Source organism: Megalobrama amblycephala, unplaced genomic scaffold (genome assembly GCF_018812025.1).
Source record: "Megalobrama amblycephala isolate DHTTF-2021 unplaced genomic scaffold, ASM1881202v1 scaffold385, whole genome shotgun sequence".
NCBI classification, from domain to species: domain Eukaryota; kingdom Metazoa; phylum Chordata; class Actinopteri; order Cypriniformes; family Xenocyprididae; genus Megalobrama; species Megalobrama amblycephala.
Genome location: NW_025953353.1, coordinates 10,756 through 28,633, shown reverse-complemented (window position 1 = coordinate 28,633; position 17,878 = coordinate 10,756). Strand labels below are relative to the sequence as shown.

The 17,878-nt window shown below is 36.2% G+C and overlaps 1 pseudogene; it reads right to left on the bottom strand.

Moving 5' to 3' along the window:
- Positions 1-660: 660 nt before the first annotated feature.
- Positions 661-15,908, bottom strand: LOC125261280 (annotated as a pseudogene).
- Between the last annotated feature and the right edge of the window lie 1,970 nt (positions 15,909-17,878).

Genomic DNA, 17,878 nt, shown 5'->3' with positions numbered 1-17,878 from the left:
TGAACAGTTCACGCTTTGCGACTGTACATAGACAGAACTCAAAGCCTCAGGACCTCAGACCAGCTATTGTCTGTTACGGAGGCCAGCAGAAGGTCTCCAATCAGAGGATGGCTTACTGGATAGTGGACACTGTGCTTACATGGGCTTATTACTCCAGAGAGTCCCTACAAGGCAGACCCTGTTGAGCAACTGAATGGGAACGTCTCGGTTACAAAGGTAACCCTCGTTCCCTGAGGGAGGGAACAGAGACGTACGTCACGTCGCCACAGTCGTTGGACCCCCGCCTAACCTGTTCGGCTCCTCAGCGAAAACCTGAAGATGCAAGGCACCTGCTGCTCATTATATACCTGCGCTGCTCGCCTAGCAGCTGCTGCATATGATTGCATGACAACGTGCATTGGCTTGTTTTAGTTACACTCGAAGCAGATTGGCCTCTCTAGCGAGATTCCTATTTGTCGGTTTGTCTGACGTACGTCTCCATTCCCTCCCTCAGGGAATGAGGGTTACCTTTGTAACCGAGACGTTCCCGGTGTATTCCAGGTGGCGTAGTTGAGCATTAGTTTCTGGTGTCTCTCTATTTTTTTATGTTTCAAATTTAAGGATGATATAACAAAAAATAAGGTCTCTGACACAAATTTGTCAAGAACACAAAACACAAAATTGTCAAGATAATTTAATTTAAATTTATTTAGGACAAATAAAAGAGAGTAAAATGTCAATCTCATTTTTAATGATGATAGGGGCAGGATGAATGTTCTCTTTGTTGTAGTGACATGCAGTCATTTGCCACACATCTAGAATATAAACACCAACATCCTGAAAAGCCCAGCGCAGAGCTCTGTCCAACTGCAGTGAATACCAGTCACTGCCAAAAATATCCTATTATAAACACAGAAAAACAATATCATCTATAAACTTGACCTTTCTCACAGTCCACATGTTGTCACATCCAGTTCCAATTAGTAGCATAATTGATTTTCCACCTGCATTATTCTCAATGGACAGTTGCCAAAATTAGACTAGGCTGAATTTGATAATAAAGATCTATATTTCAAATGGTTTATTCAGCCTTCACACGATACCCTACCATGTATGCAATCTTCCATTTTAATATCCAACATTATGTGAGTGAGGCAATTGTCAGCGCTGACTATGTTGAAACAGTCAAGAGATGAGGATTTGCACACTGCTGAAGTTACTGCTAGAAGAATCATCGGAAAACACTACAATATAATTCTATCCCATCATTGCATTCAAACCTGGATGATATGACTCATTTAAGACAATCAAACTAGTTATTTTTGAATAATTCACTCTGGGCTGGAAATATTCCTTTATTTGAACGACTTAAATTTGGTCTAGTACTTAATAACTGTATTGTAAAGTAGAGTGCATGAAAGCAATGCAATCAGTGTTTTATGGGATGTATAACATTGTCTAATTCTAATGCTCTTCAATGTGATAAATGTTGTTTGTATTCTATTCTTGCATTTATTAAAAAAAAAAGGTAATACGACTCTGATGTCTTGCACATACACATACATTAGGCTTGTGCGCTCACCTTTAAATCATGACATATGTGCCGGAATAACATTACACCATTTTTCTTTTTCATAATTCCCAATTAATGATAGTAAACTGAGGTGATATGTTTAGATGAAGTATATGTGATTAACTGTACATAAATAAATCACAACAATCCTATGCTACAGGTACTGCAATTTATACAGAAGTTTTTTACACTACTATTTGAAGCTTCCGCTGTTAGTGATAAAGGCATATAACGTTACCTTATAGCCAGTGTTGACAGTCTTGATTATAACATTTGTATCAGGTGCCCGCTGTAACAATGCTAGAACAGCTTTGCGGATCCTCAGCACTCTACGGGTGAAGAAATCCAGAGGGTACGTCGTGAAATGGGGCCCTAGATTGAACATAATGATTGTGTGGGGTCCTCCACCCAGATCGTCAATCTCATTACTGACGTAGTGCAGATTAGCAATTTCTGTTTTCAGAGTGCGCAGAGGAACTCCGTGAGCCCTCCAGTGCAAGTCAATGTTGTTCTCCACATCCACTGCCATGAGCGGCCCTGCCTGATATTGGACATGCAGGTTCATCTGCTTCAGAGCTGAAAAACAGACCGACAATTACTGAATTTATATACTGTATATATTTATGCTTAAAAAAAAAAAAAGCAATTATCTCACTTGGTACTGCTTTAGTAAAGAATTCAAACCACTGTCTCATAGTCGAGTCTCCCATCATGTAGATGTGTTTGTCTTTCAGGCACTCTGTTGTCATTTGGACTGTAAAATGGCGGGTGCTACAGACAAATGACGTCCACACATCATTCAGGTAAAAGCCAGCTGGAACTGGAGTATGCAAACCAGGATGACATTTCTTTGTAACATCTGCAGGATAAGTAAATGTGTTTTCAAATATTTGTCTGAACTGGTGATTTTATTTAACTTGCATTATCTAAATGTCAGAATAATCTAATTAATTAATTAATTAATTAATTAATAATCTTTGCATCCTTGTACTGCATTATTCTGCTGGGTTAAATTATTGACCAACATACCAATAGTTTCATTTCCATCAAAATGAAAAATTTTGATGATCCTTTTATCTCCTTTGATATATTTGTTAGTTTGCTTCCTGCCAAAGAGAACATGTTTGTCATACTGCCTTCCATCAATGCCTCAGATAGATTAAATAAACAGTTGATCAAGAGTTTTTAAATCTCACATTAACATCTTCTCCATATTAGTCAGACGGTTTCTATAACCACCCATAGAGTGGTAAACAAGGGCACTGCATGGCAGCGATTTGGGTCTCTGACAGCGCCAAGTTTCTCCAGTGCGGGGATCGTTGTATTCACAGCAGCAGTCTCCTGTTCCCATGTGCTCTAGTCCATTCTTGTCCCACTTTACATTGCATTTCACTGTTTCACTCAACCTGGTCTTATTTGGTCCTGGTCCCTCATAATATCCTTTAAAGAAGACTCTGTCAGAGTCAGTATCTCTGTGATGCTTCAGGACCTGCACAGCTTCACTGGAGTGAATTAGACGCACAGCCACCTGTGCCTCGCCGACCCATGGCAGGAGGAAACGTACAGAGTAGGAGCCATTGAGCAGGTCCACCACCTCCCCAAAAACACTGGCCTGTGACAGAAGAACATTCTCAGTACAACTCTCTCTGACCCTGGGAGATAGTATAACAAGCAGTTTTAGTCAAAGGTGCAATATGTAAGAATTTTGCAGTAAAATATACAAAAACCACTAGGCCAGTGTTATATATTTTGTTCACTTGAGTTCTTACAACATCCCAAATGTTTGCAACTATTTGTAAATCGTGAGAAAATTGCAATTTTAACCAAGGCTCCGGGACGTGTGAGGAGTCGCCTGTCAACTGTGTCATACCCGCGTTACCCTTGGTTTCTGGTTTTATTTTGTAGAAACCATGGAAACACCAAAGATGCTTTATATATATCACATGTTTTATATATATCAACTGTTTTGATATATTCATAGACAGAAAACTAATTATTGTTATATAGCTCAACACGTTTAGTCTTATTGTTTAAATCTAATTTTCTTGATTTTTTGCGAGTACCATGCTTTACCATGCCTCAGAGAAAAAAACTATTTTGTGAAGTAGCTAACATAACATAATCAGATGCAGCTTTATTTTTAGTAACAGTAATACAGCATTTTCTCCATAATAAAATATGTTTTAAAATTAATTGCCTGCCATTTATCAACACAAGCCATCCAGCATTTAATATGATATTCTAAAATCGATCTAGCTTACTGCAGTGTGTCTCAAACAAGTGCCTCACCGCAGCCAAGGAGCGAACACACAGAGTAAGGTTATAACATAATTTTCAACACACTCAAATGTATCTAATATGATAAACAGCTGCATTACCACATACTCATGACCAAAAAAAAATGAAAGCCTTTGTTTTGAATAGGTCTCTAGCGACCTCTAGCGGCAGAAAATATTACATAGTGCACCTGTAATCTAATGTGGTCAATAACTGACCTTAGTTTTAGACCAGAATAGCTTGGCTTGAAAAAAGTCCCCTCCATAACACTTGGATTTGTTGTCAAATCCTTCGCGTGCACAATAACATAAAGCTCCTCACCAATTTGATAGCTCTCTTTCAGGTCCTGAATGATGAATTTGGTGTGGTCTGCACTAGTAGTCATGGACATATTTGTGATTTTTCTGTCAGGCCCAGCCCAGTAAACAGCCTGCTGTAACCTAGAGTAGTCATCTAAATTGATTCCTAATTCAGAGTAAAATGAGCTTGACTCTTCTGAACTGAGTACTGAAGGAGAAGTGGAGTTTGTAGAGAGTCCTGCAAGGTGCTCAGACAAAAAGCTGGGTGGAAGGTGTTTCTTCAATTCATTACCTGTATAAGACCATAAAACCTACAAAAACAGAAAAGATTGTTATTAATCAAACGTTTTGTCTTTGTACGAATCATGCTTGTTGACTACTAAACTAAAAAAGTCTAGGGTTATGTATATAACCCCGGTTTCCTGAGAAGGGAACGAGACCCTGCGTCATAACGTAGATGCTATGGGAATGCCATCAGGCATGACTGAAGTAAACATGGTACGCACCAATTGATAGACAGATGTCAGTTCTATAAGAGAAATGGTTCTAAACAGTACCAAATTAGGGTTTTACATTTTAGAATGGGAGGTATGTCAAACCCGAGAAATCACGGTAAGTCAAGCCTGTTTCTGAAAGAGAAGGTAACTTATAGAGTCAGTAACAGAGTCAGTAACCATGGTAACTTACTCTGTGAACCTAACCTGGGGTGCGTTTCCCGAAAGCATCGTTGGTGAACCATGGTCGTAAGTCCCATTGAACTCTATTGGTAACGACGGAACTTGCGACCATAGTTCGCTTTGGGAAACGCACCCCTGGTCGGGAGCAGGTTTTCTTCGGTAAACCCAAAGTTTCCTTCGGTCTCCTCCCCCTATTTAATGTGCAAGTGATGTTTAAATGTTTCACTCATTCACGCTGCAAAAATGCTTTTCTTACGGAGTATTTTTTGTCCAATTTCAAGTACAAATATCTAAAAATTCTTAAATCAAGATGGATTTTCTATACAAGAAAATTATATAAGATATTAAGTCTTGTTTCTTGGGGGGATCTAAATTAAGTGCATTTTATTTACTTAAGTAAAATTATCAATATCTGCCAGTGTGGTAATAAAAATCTTAATTATTTTGTTTCTCAAACACAAAACAAGATTATTCAGAGTGTCTATTACTAAGTGCAAATTTACAGTAGCCCCGCCCACCAATATCACACAAGATTAAAAACAACATATGTGATTAATGGTTTCAGTGGTGTATGCAGTAGCATGGTGGGCGCACAGAACTAACTTATGATGCGATTGATCGGGTTCGAATCTGTCCTTTACCGAGCTTGCTCTTTTCCCTTTTCCCATCACATATCACATCAGAAAAGCATTTATTTCCAATAAAAATGAAGAAAATATTCTAAAAGTGGAAGTAAATTGCCTAACGAGTGTTTAATAGTGTATTTTATAATATTTTATAATAATATTTCCTGTATTTGGCCCAAGAGTTCAAGTGGGAGTGAAGACCTCAAGTGTGTGTAGAACTTTTGAGTACTCGATGGGACACACTTATAGTCTTGCAAAAAATGCAAGCGTTTACAGCTTTTTTTATTAATTATTATTTTCAGTACTCTGCATTTTAAAATACACTTCTAAATGTCTGTTCAGTGGTGGCTATATAACTAACAGAAGACACTATTTTAAGTAATAAAAAGCAGTTGCAAATGTTGTACAAAATACAAATAGCCCACTCATCTTTGCATCAATAAAATGCACAACACTTTATATTTTACTATCAAATTATATGTATTATATAATTAATTTAACTTACAGTCATATTTTTTTCTTGACATCTCGTGATTTCGGGGCATAATGCATGATGGGATATGCTTAGCCTCGAATACTGCTCAGAAGTGGTATTCAAGATAGTGTGGGTTTAGTGTGCATTAAGGGCACTGCACTTGGGCATTTTTAAGACATTGGACAGTCTTGCGCACTTACTTCCTGTCGTGTACATGAGCTCTCAAGTGGCCAAGACCGCAAGTGTGGGTATTTGGACAAGGCAATTGTCAACTGAACTAACACAATTCAACTGTTCTGAAACAGAAAACTCAGAGTTTCCCAAGTCTACTCAGAGTTCAAGTTTCAACTCGGAGTTGGTTGAACGTCCTTATTGAAACGGGCCCCTGAGCTCCAGAAAATCAGTAATGATGTGGCTTTGACAGTTACAGATTTGAAAAACAAAAAGGGTTGTCCATGGAGGTATGAACATTTCATTTATATTGTGAATTTATAATGTTGCTTTTGCAATGCAGTAAATGGTAATTTTAATTTTAGAGCTTATTTCTCTTATGCAACTTTTATGGTTATACATTCAAGTTTTTCTGTTTGATTTTGCATTGCAGTAAATCGACAAGCAGAATCACTCCAGGACAATGGAAGCTGATCAAAAACCAGGTTAGTTTTATAAGACTTTCATAAAGACATAAGCTACTTGACTGGGATCTTCATGTTAATGGTAAGAAAAAGACGGGAAAGTTAAAAGTTTTTAAAAATGTATGAACTTCTCTTTTCATTAGAATGAAAAACAAACATGAGGGCTTTTCATACTTCAAATAGTTTACCATGGGTGATTGTTAACCCCAGGTAAACGGAATCCTGGGTTATCTTGATTCACAGTTCACACAGATCATCATTTACCTGGGGTTAACAATTAATCCAGAGTATTCATACAAAGCATTTGACACTGTACATTACTAAACCCTGGGGATAACGTCCTTATTTGCAGTGTCAGTGTCACTGATTGAATGAAAAAGCACACAGTATGTTGTTTACATAAATGCTCAGGCACATCCTCATTACATATAGCCAACTTCACTATCAAATTTATCCTGAACGGACATGTATTTTCTGCAATGCAGTTGTTGCATTTTCTGTCAGCATTTGTTGTTTTTTCTCTCCAACGCTGAATATTCTATTTATATACAATGGAACGTTACTTTACCCACGGTTAAAAGTGGTGTTTAGAACGACAATAACCCGGGGTTAAGTGCAGTGTGAAAAACCATATGAACTGCTTGCCTTTTTTAAAAAATTTTAAACTGAACATGATTGATTAATTTCATTAGTGACAGGGTATGATTTATGTCTCCAATATGTAAACATGAGAAAACAAGAGTGACAAAACTTTATTATACATGCTATGCTACATCCTGACTATAACACAAAGTATTGTTAAATACACTTCCAACATTTCATCCCATTTGTTTGTATCCTTCTCTCATGAAGGAGCCATGGATCACAGAAGACCAGTGCGCTGCACTTGAATGGCTGCACAACAACCAAAAGGTTGAGTAAATGGAGATCAGCTCAGTGCAAGTGACAAGGATTATGTAAGCTATATGTAGGCTACAGTGCACACTATGCATTATTTATAACAAGCAAATAGCAGGGGCGATTCTAGGATTTTGATTTTAGGGGGGCTCAGCCCCCAATAAGGGTATGATTAAAAAAATATTATTTGACTATTAGGGTAGGGTGGTATGCTACTAACCTTACTGCAATCCACTATTCCATTGTATTCCCTGTATTTCATATATGGGAGTAGGAGTACTGACTGAGCCATATACAACACTGTAATAAAAAATAATTATTGGATGTGACCACTAGAAAATAGGGAATGTTGATTTTTTTTTTTTTTTTTTTTTTTACAATAAAGACCTCCTGATTCATTCACTGTACAAACACACTAATAATTTCTTGTTGAGTGTCAATAATGTCAGGAGTCAGGACATTTGTGTTTATCCTTTGACAATACCACTGCTTTTTCTTATAAAATGTACAGGGAAATTGGCAGACAATTAAAACAATGTCAGGGTTCAATGACTGAAATGAATCTTGGGAACACAGTGGTATTGTGTGTGAGAGAGGCTGTCTACGTTCTATTCTCACCTGACTGTTGCTCATTTGCAGACCTACTCCCGCATGACAAGAAAAAATGTCGTATATCCATCTACAATGAAATATAAATTATTTTAGTTTTTTAGCTTTTTAGCCTTTATAATCAACAATACGGTTGGATATTCATAAAGTCACCCCATGAAAATTGATGTCATTTTAAGTATTTTAACTAACCAGCTAATATTCATTAAGAATATAGACAAACCATGTATTAATGTAATTGTCTATTGGCAATATGATTAATCTGTTCTATATTTATTTCTATTTAATAAAAATAACAACATGAATTATCAATTTGCCACTTCTATAAATCAAGTACAAATCTAGTATAAATAGTATAAATCAAGAAAATCAAAAATCCCTTTACTCTACGCTTACTCTAATTTATGTATCACTCCTCCTGATTCATTATTACTTAATACAAAACTATATTTAATAATACAAAACAAAATAACTCCACATTCTCTCTCTGGGCCATCTAGTGCTTTCAGACAATGATGTGTGTCATTTCTGTGCATGGCTGCATAATGTAATGTCAAAATACATTATAATATGTCTGTAATTGTAAAAAGTAAATTAAAATAAATCATGATCTAAAGTATGTTTTCATGGGTGTTAATCACTTCATTTTTGTAGGAATAAAAAACAACTATCACACAAGGGCTGAAGGTGAACGCAGCGAAACGTATTGGTATTGGATGAGAAACCGAGCCGTCCCGTGTGCTCCCAATGCTAACATTACATTATGTAAACTGCAATGCATTTATGACAAAGAACTGCACCGATGTAGATGTGATATCATAGCATTAGCAATCTATCAATAAATGCACGCACACACGACACACACCTTGTGCTCTCTGATGTTCGCTCTGCTCGGCGCCCCTGCAGATTGAAAAATGCGCTAAATCCAAGCAGACTCAGATAAGGGGAGGAGCCGAAACTTGACGCAACTTGCCGCCGTTTCAAATGAGTTTTTTTTAAAGGGGACTGAAGCGATCAAAAATTTATTAATCAAATATTTTTTTAGGGGGGCTGGGCAGAAGTTTAGGGGGGCTGAAGCCCCCCTAAAAAGGGCCTAGTGACGCCCCTGGCAAATAGTAAAGTGCTACAATAGCTGTTGGAGCAACACAGAAAAAGGTTTACAGTGCTTTAACAGCAGCTATAACTAATGTTAACAGATGAAACCTTATTATAAAGTGTTAGCAAAACATTGTTTCATGAACTTACCAGAAAACACACCATTGCCAGTAGATGCAGCCCAATAAAAAACGTCCAAAGACGAGATCGTTCCCTGTGAACTATAAAAGCAATATTACAAAATATACTTTGGTTATGAAGAAATTGGTGCAATAATTATATAGATACACATTTGTTAAATAAAAATTAAGGGCCCTATTTTAACGATCTAAACGCAAAGTGTAAAGCGCACGGCGCAGGTGCACTCAGGGCGTGTCCAAATCCACGTTTGCTATTTTAACGACGGAAAAACGGTCCGTGCGCCGGGGCGCATTTTTTAAATGGGTTGTCCCTATTCTCTTAATGAGTAATGGGCGTAACGTTCAATAAACCAATCAAAGTGTCATCTCCCATTCCCTTTAAGAGCGAGATGAGCTCGAGCCATGGCGGATTGCTATTTACATGGCGTACACGCGATGAGTCAGTTAATATGTGTGTGTATTGGCACGATTGTTCAATTAATTAGCCAATTTCGTTCATCATTATAAGTAGTAATAGGCTGAATTGAAAATAGGTAGCCTAATTCTAATACACACAATGACTATTCATCATTACATTTTTATATTTATGTAGCCTACACAATAATATTATTTTACACTGTAATCCTTTTGTTTTTAATATTTGGCATGTTTGTGTGATGCGCATCCCTGTGTGTAATAAGCAATGTCAACGCGCACTGTGGACGCGCCCAGAGGCGCAGTTTCTACCAACGCGCTCTAACAAAAAAATATTGCGCCATTGACTTTAGACTTTAGACCAGGTTTGAGTTGGTCTATGGCGCAGTCTATTTTCAGCTCCTTAAAATAGCAATGCGCCGGCAATGCGCCTGAACACACCTCTTTTTTAGACCAGCACGCCCATGGGCGCACTAACTGGGAGTGCGACGCCTTGCGTCGCATTGCGCCGGGTGTATTATAGGGCCCAAAGAGTCAGCAGAAATACTACTGTATAGTATACTTAAAATTAACGCTGTAAAGTCAAAGTAATTTACTGTACCAATGTAACACAACAATCACAACTAATTTGATGCTTAACCCATTTGTGCCCAAATTTTTCTGAATGGTTTCATGCATATAGTCCTGTTAATAGTGTCCTATGTGAACATGTTCTGCATTTATTTTCCCCAGGTTTTTGTTTTTCTTCTTTAAAAACGTTTTTGAATGTGCGGCAACTATAGTTGCCGGTGGGCAAATATGTTGTATGCACCCCTCAATGTAAAATTTGAATAAGAGGAGAACATTTATGCATCTAACTCAAAATAACTGCTTTTAACAGATCAACAGATCAATAAAAGTCAAAGAACATTCAATGCGAACACAAAAAAGCTGCATCTAGCTTATAATCTCTTGAATATGAAAACACATCAAACAACAAATCTGTTTGTTTTAAAATGGTGGAACATAGTGCAGAATAAAGTGCAGCCATTAAGTTGCTCCAACAGAGCATTGTGAATCAAAAAGTTAAATTACATTGTTCATTAGATAAAACTACATCTATATGTGACCCTGGACCACAAACCCAGTCATAAGTTGCACAGGTATATTTGTAGCAATAGCAAACAATACAGATTGTATGGGTCAAAATTATTGATTTTTTTTTTTTCTTTAATACCAAAAATCATTAGGATATTAAGTAAAGATAATGTTCAATTAAGATATTTTGTAAATTTTCTACTGTAAATATATAAAAAATTCTTTTTGTGAATGGATATACATTGTTAAGGACTTCATTTGGTCAACTTTAAGGCAATTTTCTCAATATTTAGATTTTTTTTGCACCTTCAGATTCCAGATTTTCAAATAGTTGTATCTCGGCCAAATGTCATATCATAACAAACCATACATCAATGGAAATCTTATATATATTCAGCTTTCAGATTATATATATATCTTAATTTTAAAAAATTTACCCTTATGACTGGTTTTGTAGTCCAGGGTCACATATAACAAACAAACAAAAAATAAATAAATTTAAAAAATAAATTAATTAACAAATAACAATATATAATATATAACAATATAAAATATTATGAAAGCAAAAAGCACTAAACAAGACCAATAACCTTGATTTATTAACCCATTAAACACAGTATACCCATTTTCCCATGATATATGTACTTACAAGTCATTTGCCCACCGGCAACTATAGTTGCCGCTTGGACTTTTGACTAAGTATAAAAAAAACTATAGATCTCTTGTAAGATTTGTTTTGTTTGGATGATTCTAGAGACCCTCATGATTATGTAGATATATACATGTCAACAAAAAATTCTTAATATTAACATGAAAATTACTTTTCTTTGGGAGGGTTTGCCTTCGCTATGCTTCCTGGAAGTAGGGGTTGGAAGTTGACACCCCCATGTCACAGGAAGGAAGTGAATATCTTTTTTTTTGTTCTTGAAATCCTTTATTTGGATGTTTTCTTGCATTTCATTGAGAAATAAAACATGGAAAACATCTGGAAAAAAACTTACAAAAGGAAAATGACAACCATACACTGCGGCAACTATAGTTGCCGGTGGGCTAAAATGGGTTAACCCTCTGGTTCTTAAGTCATTTTTGACCAACAAATTTTACGTTTTGATTAAATTGTTTCACGCACACAAATTATGGACATTATTTGAAAAGGTTAAATGGTCCTGAAAAAATAGGCACACTTTTGTATTGTTCGAGGTCAAAAATGACCACATTAGAAATGAATGGGAGATGAATTTCATCTATTGGAAATGTTTGTGTACAATTCTTACTGAAAGCTTATTTTTTTTAGAACAATTTTGGAACAAAACTACATTTAGATTTATAGCTTTGATTTTCTCTCGGTTTTAGAGTAAAATGTATTTGGGAAAATATAGTCTATATTTCATATACAAATTGAAAATGATATTTTTGTGCTTTTTTCATAACAATATGTAAAATTTTATAGCTTTTTTCGAGTTCACTTAAAAAAAAAAAAAAAATCACTTCAGCAATAATCTGCTGAGTGGTATCTTTAAAATGTACGGAGCCTGGGAAGCATTTTGCTGCGTTCACGTCACCTCGTATTTACCGGAATCTTGAAATGACAACACGTGACGTTATATTCGGAGCTGTTCACGTCCTTTTGGTCCTTGGACTGGGAATTATGCGTTTCCATGGCACCACTATCAACGCCTAAATGAATCTACAGTGGTCAGGTGGTACAAGCACCCACGTGGTACATCTGGGAGCTTTCAGAAAACTCCCAGCTTACAAGCTGTAACTACGATCTCTACGAGGACGTGAATGCTTTTTACAAGCTAGAATCTCGTAACTACAGGAATTACAAGGCCGCGTGAACGCACCTTTTTCATATGGGAGAGAACAACATCTCAATTCTGAACCGCTAACGCTGCATTCACACGGGGCGCCGGCGTTAACGCTTCTCATTTACTTTGAATGGGTGACGTCATGCGTTGCCGAACTGAATTGTGGGTTCCGTCGCGTCGCTTCACTCGCGTTGCAAGCGGCAGAAGTTGAAGATTTCTCAACTTTTCAAGCGCCAACGCAGGCGTCATCCAATCAGATCGCCCTATGCAAATACCCTAGAGCAGTTGCTAGCCAATTGCGTTTGTGTGCAATGTGATTGGCTGTTATCACTATAACGGTCGCGTCAACACAAGCTTCAGACACGCCCTCCGTCAAGCGTTGACGCTGACGCCCCGTGTGAATGCAGCGTAACTGACTTGATTGAGCTAGAATGAGCCAATTGTCTATGGAGTTCAATATGCGAATGCCCTGGAGTCGCAACAGAGCCAGAGCTGCATCCACGCGTTTTGTGAAAGTGTGGGGAGATAAAACTAGACCGAACAGAAGAACACAATACTGCACTTCGCCCCCGAAAGAGAACCTGAGCAACTTCCTGTGCTGAGGAAGGACGGAGACATGAAAGTATACCTTCCTTTAGATCTATCGTGACAAACCAGTCCTCCGACCTGATTTGTGACATGCTTTTTTCAGAGTGATCATTCTGAACTTGAGTTTCTTGACAGAACGATTTAGCTGTCGCAGATCTAGAATAGAACGCAACCCTCCATCCTTCTTTCTATTCTTTCTGTTCCCATTTTCTATTGTCTGCAGGACCCACTGAGATATATTTGGCAGAATTTTTCACACCTCCAAAAAATCTACTAAGGGTACCAATCTCTCGAGACTGGCCAGTGGTGTAATACGAGTGACCTGCCCTGAAGCGCGAACTGTCAGGGAACAACTGAACTGGCCTATTTAAGACCCTCCTCAGAGGGGGTGAACACCCCAGTGCCATTACGTTTCCAGGCGGACACTAAGACATATGTGAGACGGGCACCGTATAATGAGGTGAACATTCACAACCTCCATTAGCTCCTCATAAGCTTGTGTAGGATATATGCTCCAGGATAAAAAAAATAGGATAAATGCTCCTCTGCCGCCATGTCCTTCTTTTTTTTTTAAAAAAAAGAAGTTTTGTTTGCCTTGAAAGTTTTCCTTCATCTTTAACCTTTTAGTTTTACAAATCATCACATTAAAAATAATATTAAAATTGAATAATATTTAGAGCTTATGAGTGCTGGAAAAAGTGTGAAGCACTTTAAAAAGTCCTTGAAAAGTGCTTGAATTTCACTCTCAAAAGTTTGCATGAAGCCTGAAATTAAAGGAACACTTCACTTTTTTTGAAAATAGGCTAATTTTCCAGCTCCCCTAGAGTTTTTACCATTTTCAAATCCATTCAGCCGATCTCCGGGTCTGGCGGTACCACTTTTAGCATAGCTTAGCATAGTTCATTGAATCTGATTAGACCGTTAGCATCTCGCTGAAAAATGACCGAAGAGTTTCCGTATTTTTCCTATTTAAAACCTGACTCTTCTGTAGTTACATCGTGTACTAAAACTGACGGAAAATGAAAAGTTGCGATTTTCCAGGCCGATATGGCTAGGAACTATATTCTCATTCCGACGTAATAATCAAGGAGCTTTGCTGCCGTTCCATGGGTGCAGCAGGCGCAATGATATTATGCAGCGTCTCTCACAAATGTCTCCATGGTTGCAAGGCACGCTCCCTGTGCAAGCAGGGGGTCACAGCCGCTGCGTAATTTACGCTGGAACGAGAGTACAGTTAGCCATATCGGCCTAGAAAATTTTAGTCACTACTATTATGAAATAATAACACTGATTGAACCCATTCCCTATCACTCAATAAAATATTAACATAGCTGTGTGTTTTTGAAAATGTTGGTTTAATTATTAACATTATTTGCGAGTAGGCTAGCCTATGATTGCACTCGGCTTGTGAACGAACTTGCACGCAACCACTTAGGTGTGATTTTGGTTGTCATTTGTTGAAATAAATACAAAAAAATTAAAAATAAAAAATACAGTGTGTCGGTGTCTGTCATAGACTGTAAAAAAGGGTGTCTGTCCACTGCCCCTCCGATTCTCCTCCGTGCCCATATGGGAAAGTGAATATTTACCAAGACAACATTAAAACTACAGTTATATTTACACCCTTCCAACAAAGAAAGCGACTTCTGTCAGCTTGTTAAACACATTTATTTATTTGGACATTTTCTACCATATGGCTGAAGCAGTGACACTGTTTTCACGGTAACCAGATCAACATTGTAAACAGAATTCTACAAAACTGAAGTGAAAACACCAAATGATCATTCAATGGGATAAAATATATTCTCTTCCTTGCAAAAGATACCATGAAGAATGTGAATATTTAACCAAGTCAAAAACAAAAAAGGTAAGCAGGTAGACCTATACATTTTTTAGTATCAGCAGACGCAAAACGCTATAAAAGGTGACAACATTTAAAGTTAAAAAACGATACAAGTTACCTAAACGATAAAAGCTCATTGTGGTTTCTCTGTTTGATAGATTTGAGCAACCATAAATGACTCAAAACATATGAATTTCGAATTTGTGATAGGATTCCTATATAGAAAAATCACTGCTTGCCCTCCGGCCGCATTTCGCGTGCAGCAATGACGTCATGTGCAAACAACCTATTAACAAAACATTTTCAGTTTGTAGTGTAGGCTATATATATATATTTATATATATATATATATATATATATATATATATATATATATATATATATATATATATATATATAGCCTACACTACAAACTGAAATGTTTTGTTAATAGGTTGTTATATATATATATATATATATATATATATATATATATATATATATATATATATATATATATATATATTATTATTATAGATCTGATTTTACCAAGATTTTACCTTCTTTCGGGGTAAATAAAGAAAAAAGTATACACTGTAGTATATATAAAGCCACATATTTGTACCAGATATGTATGAAATTAACGCAGAACAAAGAAATTCTCTGAACCCTAGATTTACACAAACTGAGAAAGTCATAAACGGAAAGTTAACCTAACGGTTGTGCCCCGCTCTCCTCTATCCCTTGGGCTATTAAGTAATCAGAAATAACTTACAGTGTTCTTCCTCAGTTTCACGGTCCGTTTTAATTGAAGGCATATTTTTAAAGCATGTAATTGTAAAGTCCAAAGACGTTTTTATTTAGTCGTTAATGTTTCCAATGTTTTCAGCCTATCTGTCGTCTTCTGCCCCAAACTCCCCCCCCCCCCCACCCCCCATTTTTTTTTTTTTTTTTTTTTTTTTTAAGGCTGTTCCACCTTAGAATGGGCTACACGTGTCGCACCGCCACATATTTACTCTGATTGGCTCGGTTGTCTTTCATAGGCATATACCCTACATAATAGGAAATGTTTTCGGAGCAGAATTGTCAAGACTTTGCGCTTTCTTTCTTTCTTTCTTTCTTTCTTTCTTTCTTTCTTTATTTAATTAAATTTTCAAGTAAAAACAATTAACATTCAATCCATCAACACATATTGAAAGTTGAATTTAACAATTAAAAGAGAACAACTGACTTGGTAACGAGGGACATAGAGTATTGACAAAGTAAACAGATAATACATAAATAAATAAATAAATTACACAAAAACACACACACACACACACACACACCATTGATAAGGTTTTTGTTAGAGTCATGAACAGTTAGTATTTCACTTTTATCTTTGTTGATTAGGAGGCCTGAAAGCCTTTGAAAAAAGTTCCAGTCCTTCCAAAACACTCAAAACCTGGTTAAGAAAAATACTTGTGTCATCTGCTAGCTGAGAAATTAAAATAACATTATCACCAATTATTATACCTTCAGCATTGATGCAATTTACAGTATAAAGATTCAATAATTCTGCTGCAATCAAAAATAAAAAAGGGGAAAATGGGCAACCCTGACGAATACCTCTAGTAAGTGGCAAAATGATTAGATGTTCCTTATGCCAGAGAAACACTGCTGTTTATACCTTTATAGTTCTGACCATATTTTTAAATTTTAATCCAAATCCAAATTTATCTAAGGCTGTATATATAAATTCATGCTCAATAGAGTCAAAGGCCTTATAAAAGTCTAAGAACAGAATGATGGCTCCTTCTTCAATAACATCAGAATAATCGATCATATCCAATACAAGACGTATGTTATTAGATACAGTTTAGCTCAAAAGTTTACATACCCCTTGCAGAATCCGCAAAAAATGTTAATCATTTTAACAAAATAAGGATCATGAAAATTGCATGTTATTTTTTATGTACTACTGTCCTTAATAAACTATTTCACATAACAGTTGTTTACATAAAGTCCACAAGAGAAAAAAATTGCAGAATTTATAAAAACGACCCCATTCAAAAATGTACATACCCTTGATTTTTTTTTTTTATTGCATAACAAGAACAATAACAACATACATACAGAGGATCACAGTGTATTCAACTATTATCTATTACATGCATATAGCATAAAAAGAAACAACAGAAAGAAAAAGAAAAAAAACTATACAGGGGGAAAAAACCTACAGAGTGTTCCAAGAGGAAAAGGAGGAAAAGGATTCAAAAATTCTATACATCCGTTTCGCTTTTTTATTTCTTGCATCTTTTAGAGCCTCAATATAATGCTTAAGTTCAATTTTAAATAATATAATGTTAGGTTTATTATTATTCTATTTCTGTTTGTGTGTGTGGTATTTTCCATAATTATTAAGTTAATCACCAAATTATGCTCCAAAATCTTATTTTTATATAACAAAAATATATATTTACCAGACAGTCTTATATAGTCAGATATCTTTAATTTTGTGAATTTGAATAATAGATATTATAGACGCATGTAGTCTCCATGTCTCTAAAAAATCTTGAGATTACTCGTCTCACTGGATAAATCAAATGAATAACCTTATATGTCTTTAACTTTATTGGTGAGGCAGTATTTACTAAACTCTGGACCACTTTCCATTCAATCTGATTATACATCGAGTTCCAAAAAGGTTTGCATTTAGACAATAATGTACTTCTACATGATTTTTTAATATAAAAGTTATTACATTTTTTTTCACATCATTAATACTTAACTGATCTGTAGGGAATAGTCTCAGAAGATATATTGCCTGATAAAGGTTGAATAAGACCACCGAATGGCATCAAATACTACTGCAAACTCCTTAGCAGTTACAGGAATCTTATAA